The sequence below is a fragment of the Panthera leo genome, chromosome C2 (assembly GCF_018350215.1).
Source record: "Panthera leo isolate Ple1 chromosome C2, P.leo_Ple1_pat1.1, whole genome shotgun sequence".
In the NCBI taxonomy this organism is placed as follows: domain Eukaryota; kingdom Metazoa; phylum Chordata; class Mammalia; order Carnivora; family Felidae; genus Panthera; species Panthera leo.
In genome coordinates this window covers 9,974,375-9,986,411 of record NC_056687.1, presented here as the reverse complement: position 1 = coordinate 9,986,411, position 12,037 = coordinate 9,974,375, and the positions used below count along the sequence as shown (strand labels likewise).

The 12,037-nt window shown below is 44.9% G+C and overlaps 1 long non-coding RNA gene across 1 annotated transcript; it reads left to right on the top strand.

The window, feature by feature from the left end:
* Positions 1-378: 378 nt before the first annotated feature.
* LOC122230152 lies at positions 379-10,875 on the top strand. Its single transcript, XR_006207302.1, has 4 exons — positions 379-412; positions 2,158-2,256; positions 9,724-9,789; positions 10,793-10,875. It is a non-coding gene; the product is annotated as an uncharacterized LOC122230152 (long non-coding RNA).
* The last annotated feature ends 1,162 nt before the right edge of the window (positions 10,876-12,037 follow it).

The following is a 12,037-nucleotide window of genomic DNA, read 5'->3' as shown; positions in this document are numbered from 1 at the left end:
GTCATCCGGATTACCTCTGTTTTTAGCAGTGACGTGACACAGGTAGCACTACGTGTAGACAGTTGACAAACTCTGATTGGATCTGTCTGCCTCCTCCATCTGCCCCCCGCCCCCCCACAGGGCGGCCATGTCTTCCTACTTCCATGGCCTCTCAACCAAGTTTCTCTGATTCCAGCCTCATACCCCTACGCTGAGACCATCCACCCATTCCCTAACTGACTTCCCCTGTGCTTCCTCCAAGTGGCATGTCTGAGTCCCTCATTCCGTTCTTTCAAATTCCTCAGAAGCCCCACCCCCTATCAAAGGAACCTCACCTCTTTGTTATGGAATGAATATCTGACCTAAGATTCTACCTTCCTCTTCTCTGTTCTTTTCCACCCATCCCTGATCAGTCCCATCCACAGTGGGAGTGGTATGTGTGTGGGGATGGGGGGGGAGCGGGGGAGGGAGATTAGAGCCGTTAGAACTGACAGAGCAGGAATGCTAAAAGAAAACAAATATTGGGACGCCTGGGTGGCTCAGTCAGTTAAGCATCTGCCTTCGGCTCAGGTCATGATCTTGTGGCTTGGGGATTTGAGCCCCACGTTGGGCTCTGCACTGAGGGTACAGAACCTGCTTGGGATTCTCCCTCTTGCCCTCTCTCTCTGCCCTTCTCCCGCTCTTGCTTTCTGTCTCTCTCTCTAAAAATAAATAAATACACTTTAAGAAAATAAAGAAAAATTTAAAAAGAAAAATAAATTAAAAAAGAAAATGAATATTAAAATTTTCAAGGGGAGTTGGGTTTGTAAAGACTCTTTCAAAGCCCACTCACAGGGTCAATAAAACAAGAGAAAAGTAGATACGCGGTGAATCAATCCATGGTGTTAGCATCGTAATGGGAGGGGTCAGCTGGCATGTAATTCAGAAAGTTTCAGGACCTACCTAGTAAAATGATCTTTATCATATTGGGTCTCTGTTTTTTTTTTTTTTTAAACACAGTTTTAAAGTTCTAATACTACCACCCTAACTTTATTTAACTAACTTCTTCTTTTTTTTTTTTTTAAGTTTATTTATTTTTGAGACAGAGAGAGACAGAGCATGAACGGGGGAGGGGCAGAGAGAGAGGGAGACACAGAATCGGAAGCAGGCTCCAGGCTCCGAGCCGTCAGCCCAGAGCCCGACGCGGGGCTCGAACTCACGGACCGAGAGATCGTGACCCGAGCCGAAGTCGGACGCTCCACCGACTGAGCCACCCAGGCGCCCCTATTTAACTAACTTCTAAACGTGTAAAATAAAGTTTGCACTACCGTTTTGCTACGGAGAAGTTTACAGGAAGATCAAAGTATTTCCAAATGTACTACAGAGAATTATTTATGTCTTCCAAAAGATTATATCCCTGTGCAGTTTCATATGATAAGGACCTGGATTAACTTTGTTCTACAAAGAAGGAAAGCCTGATGTATTATACGCTTCTCTATTGCCTCCTTAAGTGGAGTCAAAAGAACAAAGCATTTTCCAGAAGGAATGAAGTATCTGTCCTCAGTGCCGCCTAGAGATCAAAAGCGTGTTTTCGCAGTTTTATTGGCAATCTTCTGAGGCCTTCCACTAATATTTTGTTTCATGAATGCTGAGTGCTGGAGGCTGGAAAATCCTACCGTAAACAAGTGAACGGCTGTCAGTCATGATTTCTGAAAACCATTACCGAACACCAATAATAAGAACATTTTCGGTTTCTCCTAGTTTGTAGGACTGGTCTCAGTTTGTTTAGAAGTAAATCTCTCAAACTATTCCCTGCTCTACTTTACTGAAAGGTAAAAAAAACAAAACAAAAACAAAAACAAACCACACCGTAGTCAAGTGACAGGCTACTGTTTAGGTGAGAAAATGTACAAATCAAACTTCATTAGTGGATGAATTTCTTGGGGCCGCTGTAAGCAGGCCCCACAAACTGAGTGGCGGAAACAACAGAAATGCCCTGTCTCTGAGTTCTGGAGGCTGGAAGTGTCAGGCCAAGGTTTCAGCAGGGCTGGTTCCTGCAGAGGGCCTCCGGGGAGAATCTGCCCCAGATCTCTCTCCTAGCTGCTGGTGGTTTGGGCGATCTTTGGCGTTCCTTGGCGTGGGCACACGTCAACTTCGGTCTCTGTCTTCAACCTCACGTGGTGTTCTCCCTGTTTGCAGGTCTGCGTCCAAATTTCCCCCTTGGTGGCAGGACACCAGTCGTGTTCAATTAAAGGCCCACCCGAAGGACCCCCTGAAGTACATCCGCCATGGCCCCAAGTAAGGTCACATTCTGAGGGGTTGGGGGTTAAGACTTCAACATACGAATTTTGGGAGGACACAATTCGACTCATAAGAACCAGGGAACTCTTCTTTTTTTTTTTTTTTTTTAATATATGAAATTTACTGTCAAATTGGTTTCCATACAACACCCAGTGCTCATCCCAAAAGGTGCCCTCCTCAATACCCATCACCCACCCTGCCCTCCCTCCCACCCTGCCCTCCCTCCTACCCCCCATCAACCCTCAGTTTGTTCTCAGTTTTTAACAGTCTCTTATGCTTTGGCTCTCTCCCACTCTAACCTCTTTTTTTTTTTTTTTTTTCCTTCCCCTCCCCCATGGGTTTCTGTTATGTTTCTCAGGATCCACATAAGAGTGAAACCATATGGTATCTGTCTTTCTCTGTATGGCTTATTTCACTTAGCATCACACTCTCCAGTTCCATCCATGTTGCTACAAAAGGCCATATTTCATTTTTTCTCATTGCCACGTAGTATTCCATTGTGTATATAAACCACAATTTCTTTATCCATTCATCAGTTGATGGACATTTAGGCTCTTTCCATAATTTGGCTATTGTTGAGAGTGCCGCTATAAACATTGGGGTACAGGTGCCCCTATGCATCAGTACTCCTGTATCCCTTGGATAAATTCCTAGCAGTGCTATTGCTGGGTCATAGGGTAGGTCTATTTTTAATTTTCTGAGGAACCTCCACACTGCTTTCCAGAGCGGCTGCACCAATTTGCATTCCCACCAACAGTGCAAGAGGGTTCCTGTTTCTCCACATCCTCTCCAGCATCTATAGTCTCCTGATTTCTTCATTTTGGCCACTCTGACTGGCGTGAGGTGGTATCTGAGTGTGGTTTTGATTTGTATTTCCCTGATAAGGAGCGACGTTGAACATCTTTTCATGTGCCTGTTGGCCATCCGGATGTCTTCTTTAGAGAAGTGTCTATTCATGTTTTCTGCCCATTTCTTCACTGGGTTATTTGTTTTTCGGGTGTGGAGTTTGGTGAGCTCTTTATAGATTTTGGATACTAGCCCTTTGTCCGATGTGTCATTTGCAAATATCTTTTCCCATTCCGTTGGTTGCCTTTTAGTTTTGTTGGTTGTTTCCTTTGCTGTGCAGAAGCTTTTTATCTTCATAAGGTCCCAGTAATTCACTTTTGCTTTTAATTCCCTTGCCTTTGGGGATGTGCCGAGTAAGAGATTGCTACGGCTGAGGTCAGAGAGGTCTTTTCCTGCTTTCTCCTCTAAGGTTTTGATGGTTTCCTGTCTCACATTCAGGTCCTTTATCCATTTTGAGTTTATTTTTGTGAATGGTGTGAGAAAGTGGTCTAGTTTCAACCTTCTGCATGTTGCTGTCCAGTTCTCCCAGCACCATTTGTTAAAGAGACTGTCTTTTTTCCATTGGATGTTCTTTCCTGCTTTGTCAAAGATGAGTTGGCCATATGTTTGTGGGTCTAGTTCTGGGGTTTCTATTCTATTCCATTGGTCTATGTGTCTGTTTTTATGCCAATACCATGCTGTCTTGATGATGACAGCTTTGTAGTAGAGGCTAAAGTCTGGGATTGTGATGCCTCCTGCTTTGGTCTTCTTCTTCAAAATTACTTTGGCTATTCGGGGCCTTTTGTGGTTCCATATGAATTTTAGGATTGCTTGTTCTAGTTTCGAGAAGAATGCTGGTGCAATTTTGATTGGGATTGCATTGAATGTGTAGATAGCTTTGGGTAGTATTGACATTTTGACAATATTTATTCTTCCAATCCATGAGCAGGGAATGTCTTTCCATTTCTTTATATCTTCTTCAATTACCTGCATAAGCTTTCTATAGTTTTCAGCATACAGATCTTTTACATCTTTGGTTAGATTTATTCCTAGGTATTTTATGCTTCTTGGTGCAATTGTGAATGGGATCAGTTTCTTCATTTGTCTTTCTGTTGCTTCATTGTTAGTGTATAAGAATGCAACTGATTTCTGCACATTGATTTTGTATCCTGCAACTTTGCTGAATTCATGTATCAGTTCTAGCAGACTTTTGGTGGAGTCTATCGGATTTTCCATGTATAATATCATGTCATCTGCAAAAAGCGAAAGCTTGACTTCATCTTTGCCAATTTTGATGCCTTTGATTTCCTTTTGTTGTCTGATTGCTGATGCTAGAACTTCCAGCACTATATTAAACAGCAGCGGTGACAGTGGGCATCCCTGTCGTGTTCCTGATCTCAGGGAAAAAGCTCTCAGTTTTTCCCCGTTGAGGATGATGTTAGCTGTGGGCTTTTCATAAATGGCCTTTATGATCTTTAAGTATGTTCCTTCTATCCCGACTTTCTCAAGGGTTTTTATTAAGAAAGGGTGCTGGATTTTGTCAAAGGCCTTTTCTGCATCGATTGACAGGATCATATGGTTCTTCTCTTTTTTTTTGTTAATGTGATGTATCACGTTGATCGATTTGCGAATGTTGAACCAGCCCTGCATCCCAGGAATGAATCCCACTTGATCATGGTGAATAATTCTTTTTATATGCTGTTGAATTCGATTTGCTAGTATCTTATTAAGAATTTTTGCATCCATATTCATCAGGGATATTGGCCTGTAGTTCTCTTTTTTTACTGGGTCTCTGTCTGGTTTAGGAATCAAAGTAATACTGGCTTCATAGAATGAGTCTGGAAGTTTTCCTTCCCTTTCTATTTCTTGGAATAGCTTGAGAAGGATGGGTATTATCTCTGCTTTAAATGTCTGGTAGAACTCCCCTGGGAAGCCATCTGGTCCTGGACTCTTATTTGTTGGGAGATTTTTGATAACCGATTCAATTTCTTCGCTGGTTATGGGTCTGTTCAAGCTTTCTATTTCCTCCTGATTGAGTGTTGGAAGAGTGTGGGTGTTTAGAAATTTGTCCATTTCTTCCAGGTTGTCCAATTTGCTGGCATATAATTTTTCATAGTATTCCCTGATAATTGTTTGTATCTCTGAGGGATTGGTTGTAATCATTCCATTTTCATTCATGATTTTATCTATTTGGGTCATCTCCCTTTTCTTTTTGAGAAGCCTGGCTAGAGGTTTGTCAATTTTGTTTATTTTTTCAAAAAACCAACTCTTGGTTTCGTTGATCTGCTCTACAGTTTTTTTAGATTCTATATTGTTTATTTCTGCTCTGATCTTTATGATTTCTCTTCTTCTGCTGGGTTTAGGCTGCCTTTGCTGTTCTGCTTCTATTTCCTTTAGGTGTGCTGTTAGATTTTGTATTTGGGATTTTTCTTGTTTCTTGAGATAGGCCTGGATTGCAATGTATTTTCCTCTCAGGACTGCCTTCGCTGCATCCCAAAGCGTTTGGATTGTTGTATTTTCATTTTCGTTTGTTTCCATATATGTTTTAATTTCTTCTCTAATTGCCTGGTTGACCCACTCATTCGTTAGTAGGGTGTTCTTTAACCTCCATGCTTTTGGAGGTTTTCCAGACTTTTTCCTGTGGTTGATTTCAAGCTTCATAGCATTGTGGTCTGAAAGTATGCATGGTATAATTTCAATTCTTGTAAACTTATGAAGGGCTGCTTTGTGACCCAGTATATGATCTATCTTGGAGAATGTTCCATGTGCACTCGAGAAGAAAGTATATTCTGTTGCTTTGGGATGCAGAGTTCTAAATATATCTGTCAAGTCCATCTGATCCAATGTATCATTCAGGGCCCTTGTTTCTTTATTGACTGTGTGTCTAGATGATCTATCCATTTCTGTAAGTGGGGTGTTAAAGTCCCCTGCAATGACCACATTCTTATCAATAAGGTTGCTTATGTTTATGAGTAATTGTTTTATATATCTGGGGGCTCGGGTATTTGGCGCATAGACATTTATAATAGTTAGCTCTTCCTGGTGGATAGACCCTGTGATTATTATATAATGCCCTTCTTCATCTCTTGTTACAGCCTTTAATTTAAAGTCTAGTTTGTCTGATATAAGTATGGCTACTCCAGCTTTCTTTTGGCTTCCAGGAGCATGATAAATAGTTCTCCATCCCCTCACTCTCAATCTAAAGGTGTCCTCAGATCTAAAATGAGTCTCTTGTAGACAGCAAATAGATGGGTCTTGTTTTTTTATCCATTCTGATACCCTATGTCTTTTAGTTGGCGCATTTAATCCATTTACATTCAGTGTTATTATAGAAAGATATGGGTTTAGAGTCATTGTGATGTCTGTATGTTTTATGCTTGTAGTGATGTCTCTGGTACTTTGTCTCACAGGATCCCCCTTAGGATCTCTTGTAGGGCTGGTTTTGTGGTGACAAATTCCTTCAGTTTTTGTTTGTTTGGGAAGACCTTTATCTCTCCTTCTATTCTAAATGACAGACTTGCTGGATAAAGGATTCTCGGCTGCATATTTTTTCTGTTTAGCACACTGTAGATATCGTGCCAAGCCTTTCTGGCCTGCCAAGTTTCAAAGGAGAGATCAGTCACGAGTCTTATAGGTCTCCCTTTATATGTGAGGGCACGTTTATCCCTTGCTGCTTTCAGAATTTTCTCTTTATCCTTGTATTTTGCCAGTTTCACTATGATATGTCGTGCAGAAGATCGATTCAAGTTACGTCTGAAGGGAGTTCTCTGTGCCTCTTGGATTTCAATGCCTTTTTCCTTCCCCAGTTCAGGGAAGTTCTCAGCTATAATTTGTTCAAGTACCCCTTCAGCACCCTTCCCTCTCTCTTCCTCCTCTGGGATACCAATTATGCGTATATTATTTTTTTTTAGTGTATCACTTAGTTCTCTAATTTTCCCCTCATACTCCTGGATTTTTTTATCTCTCTTTCTTTCAGCTTCCTCTTTCTCCATAACTTTATCTTCTAGTTCACCTATTCTCTCCTCTGCCTCTTCAAGCCGAGCCATTGCGGATTCCATTTTGTTTTGCAATTCATTTAAAGCGTTTTTCAACTCCTCGTGACTGTTCCTTAGTCCCTCGATCTTTGTGGCAAGAGATTCTCTGCTGTCCTGTATACTGTTTTCAAGCCCAGCGATTAATTTTATGACTATTATTCTAAATTCACTTTCTGTTATATTATTTAAATCCTTTTTGATCAGTTCATTAGCTGTTGTTATTTCCTGGAGATTCTTCTGAGGGGAATTCTTCCGTTTGGTCATTTTGGAGAGTCCCTGGTGTGGTGAGGACCTGCAGGGCACTTCCCCTGTGCTGTGGTGTATAACTGGATTTAGTGGGCGGGGCCGCAGTCTGACCCGATGTCTGCCCCCAGCCCACTGCTGGGGCCACAGTCAGACTGGTGTGTGCCTTCTCTTCCCCTCTCCTAGGGGCGGGATTCACTGTGGGGTGGCGTGTCCCGTCTGGGCTACTCGCACACTGCCAGGCTTGTGTTGCTGGGGATCTGGCGTATTAGCTGGGGTGGGTAGGCAAGGTGCACGGGGGCTGGAGGGGCAGGCTTAGCTCACTTCTCCTTAGGTGATCCACTTCAGGAGGAGCCCTGTGGCAGCGGGAGGGAGTCAGATCCGCTGCCGGAGGTTTGGCTCCGCAGAAGCACAGAGTTGGGTGTTTGCTCGGAGGGAGCAAGTTCCCTGGCAGGAACTGGTTCCCTTTGGGATTTTGGCTGGGGGATGGGCGGGGGAGATGGCGCTGGTGAGCGCCTTTGTTCCCCGCCAAGCTGAGCTCTGCCGTCCGGGGGCTCAGCAGCTCTCCCTCCCTTTGTCCTCCAGCCTTCCCGCTTTCCGAGCAGAGCTGTTAACTTCTGACCTCCCAGACGCTAAGTCGCGCTTGCTGTCGGAACACAGTCCGTCCGGCCCCTCCGCTTTTGCCAGCCAGACTCGGGGGCTCTGCTTGGCCGGCGAGCCGCCCCTCCGCCCCGGCTCCCTCCCGCCAGTCCGTGGAGCGCGCACCGCCTCGCCGCCCTTCCTACCCTCTTCCGTGGGCCTCTGGTCTGCGCTTGACTCCGGAGACTCCCTTCTGCTAATCCTCTGGCGGTTTTCTGGGTTCTTTAGGCAGGTGTAGGTGGAATCTAAGTGATCGGCAGGACGCGCTGTGAGCCCCGCGTCCTCCTACGCTGCCATCTTCCGGAACCCCTCCCCAGGGAACTCTTCTTAAGGGCACGCCTAATTTTTACAAAATAGAGAATAATCTTACAGCTGTTGGCTTCCTTATGACGCTTGCCCCTCCTCTGGTCTTGGAGGCCCATTTATCTCTGAATCATCCCTGAAAGCACAGGGCCAGGCAGGGAAGCCTGCAGGGGCAGAAGGTTTAACCTCTCAGTCTGCTTCACCCAGGCAGCTCAGGAGGCAAGGATCCTTGTACTTCTTGGACCTGCTGTTTCATGGGGCTCTGCTCTCGCTTGGTGATGCCACCAACATGTCCGAACCAGTCTTGCCTCATGCCGGTGGCCGTCTCTTTATTTCCAGGTCTTTGAAAAAAACGGAAAAAGGGCTCAGTCTCGAACCAGGCGATTGTAAACTTACATTAAATGCGCAGGGGAAAATATTTCTTCAGGGTAACTCCACCCAAAATGGAAATTCCTCAAGTACATGGGTGTCCTTATTTGCCGGGGTGACGTGAATCCTCTTTTCCCCCGGCATCCTTCTTAATTTGATAGGATAAGCCCTACTACGACTTTAGTTTTAAGGATGCCAGTTTTCTTTCTTCCCTGGAGCGACTTTTCTGTCTCTCTCCTGAACACAACGGGACCTTGTAACTCTCCAGAGTTTCTCTTACTAAACTACAATGTTTTCTAGCTACACTCCCTCCTCCAACAGGAGCCACCTGCGTGTCTCTTGGTAACCATTTGATGACCCAGGAGTCACCATCTCGCTCCTCCTGGTTCCTCTCAGCCTGTGAGGGTGACCACCTGTCTCAACCCAGGCTGCCTAGGACTGTCCCATTTTCAGCCCTGAAAGTCCCGTGTCCTGGGAACCCCTGAGTCTGAGGCAAATCTGGACGGTCCGTCTCCTACCGCTGATTTACTCTTCGTATAGTTTAGTCCATAAATAGCTTAAATCTTCTAGACTTGTAGCTAAAGAAGAATTTAAGTGGATAAACAAACAAACAAATGAACTCTGCAGCAAGCTAACTAGATCCTTCTTGTAGTTTTTCTGGAACAACAGGGAACAAAAATAATGTTCTAGTTTCATCCTACCTCGACCTCACCAGAACTTCAGTCCTGATTCTGCAACTTTCCTCTGCCTGTCTTCCCTTATGTCGGCCCCAAGCGTGTTCAAATCCACACTGCTATACTTACCCAGATCCCCGAAGTCTCCGCTCCACAGGAGCTCACCTGTTCCTTCTGTTCTCAGGAGAAAGCCAAGAGCCGTTTTTGACAGTTTCCTTTCTTGTCTCCTTATCAGCCACCACCTCGCACCGAATCTCCCTCTCATACCAATAATAACTCACATTGTGTGCCACTACCTGGGTTACAAAGTGCTCTTGTAAACCCCATTATCAGGGCTTCGTAGCTACCCAGGTCAGTGGGGGTGCTGAGGAGTACAGGCTTTATTTTACAGATGCAAAAGCCAACTCAGTGATGTCAAGTGACTTGCCAAGGCCACCCCATGGGTAAGTGGAAAATTCTGCCACTTGAACTTCGATTCCCTTCTCCAAAACAGGACTTCCTTTGAAAAGACTCGGGTAGGTGCTCTGCCACATTCCCAGCTGGTTCCTTAGTCTCTAGGCTACATCCGTTCAAGGGGTCCTACACACTGGAACCAGACTCCTTCTTGGGGCTCAACATGTCCCTTCTCTGTTATAAACCTCTAGCCCTTCCTCCACACGCAGAAGCCCCAAATTTCTGACGTCCAAACTCTTTCAAGAGCTTCCCCCCATCTTCTCTGTGTGGCCTCGCCCATTCTGACTCTGAAACGTGAACTCTCCATCCGTCCCTGCCTCAGCCGCCTTTGGAGTGCCTCCTTTGGGAGGGTCACATCCATCCCCAATGTCAAGCATATGCTTTCCTTTTTCCTAAACTGCCCAGCCCCTCCCCTGAACAACCCAATCCTTCTAGTTCAATAAATGTCCACTTCTTCCCAAGGTCTCACCCAACGACATTTCTTTCCACCTTCAACCAAGTCCTGTAACATTCCTGTAGATACACACAGGGACATCCACTCCTGTCCCTTCCAGGGCATGTTTATCTGCAGAGCGACAACTACATTCCCCAGGCTCACAGACAGCTCAGGTTCTTTCGGTTGGTGAGCTCTGTCCTGCCAGGCAGCTGTGCCCAGGGGTGATGTGTATGTGAGCACCGAGGAGCATCCAGGGTGGGGACATGAATCTGGGTCAACTGACAGACATGATGGCAGGAATGAGGTTTCTTCTAGAACCATTTAGGGTGTGGGTGGGTTTCTCCTGGCGTGTGTTGGGGCATGGTTCTCTGAACCTCTTAAAATGTCCACAAAACTTCCAACTACCATGGAGCTTATGTTGGTAAAATTAGCTAGACTGAACTCTGGTCCATAGCCAAGAACTTTGGGGCATGCGCTACGAGGCTGCCTTCGTTTTGGTGCTCTGTCAAACGCGACCTTACATCTTGACTCGCTCACACAAATCTTTTGTTGGGCAGATGCCACTCCAGTCCGCAGAAGATGATTGTAGCTCCTTCTGCCCTCACATCCACAAGAAGGAACATTAGAAGCATCCCATGCCAAGCATGTTATTGGGTCACAGGGTCTGGGCAGAGATTTTGGAGAACGAAAGGGTAAACACTAGGGAATCAACCTGGAGTACTCTCTCAGGAATCCCCATTTTAGTTCCTTCCTTGGATTCCCTTCTAAGCTCTCCACCTTGCCTATCCATGTGGCAGGAGAGCGAGAAGGATTGGGGGATGACTTCCAATTTGTAGAGGTTTCCAGAATAAGAAAGAGCCACTTAGGATACGGAGTAGGACCCAGATGAGAGGCTACCTAAGGGAGGTCATATGACCTGCTTCTCCCAAGGCAGAAGTTCTCCTGGGTCACCTTTAGCCAGGTTTAATTCATCATGAAGAGAACTTCCTGAGAGAAATTTACCCCCAAAGACCTGAACATAACACACCCCAGAGATTTCCCCTGCTTATCTTCTCAGTGCATCTCTCTCTCTCTCTCTCTGAAGACCTCACAGGATTGTAAGATGCAGAGAAAAGAGTCAAGCATTTGGATATTCTGTCCCTGGTCACCCACCATCATAAGTAATATAAGTAGCCCTTGCCTCTCCAACTAGAATATAAACCACCAAAGGACAGGCAATATGTCTTGGCTTCACTCATATCACCTTCTACTATCCACTAATTGTCTAAATACTTGTTGAATAAAGGTTTGAAAGACTTTACACCTTGACAAAATTCTCCTGGAGTCGCTTTTTATTTATCACCTGCTGAGAAGACCCCTCCCAGAGTTACGCACTGCAGAGATCTGAAAATTCAATGTATTTCATCTTTACGCCATCTCATGCCTATAAGAACTATGTCACAAGATCTGATACACACAAAGTTTTGCATATAGCTTGTGGAATTGCCAAGATTCCAACATAAAAAGAAAAACTAAAACCGGGATTGTTTTTTTAGTTATAAAAACAGCAAAAAGAAATCCAAACCAGGGGCACCTGTGTGGCTCAGTCAGTTAAGCATCTGACTTCGGCTCAGGTCATGATCTTGGGGTTGTAAGTTTGAGTCCCACATCGGGCTCTGTGCTGGCAGCTCAGAGCCTGGAGCCTGCTTCGGATCCTGTGTCTCCCTCTCTGCCCCTCCCCTGCTTGCCCTTTCTCTCTCTTTCAAAAATAAACATTTAAAAAATTTTAAAAAAAGAAATCCAAACCACATATAAATAATCGA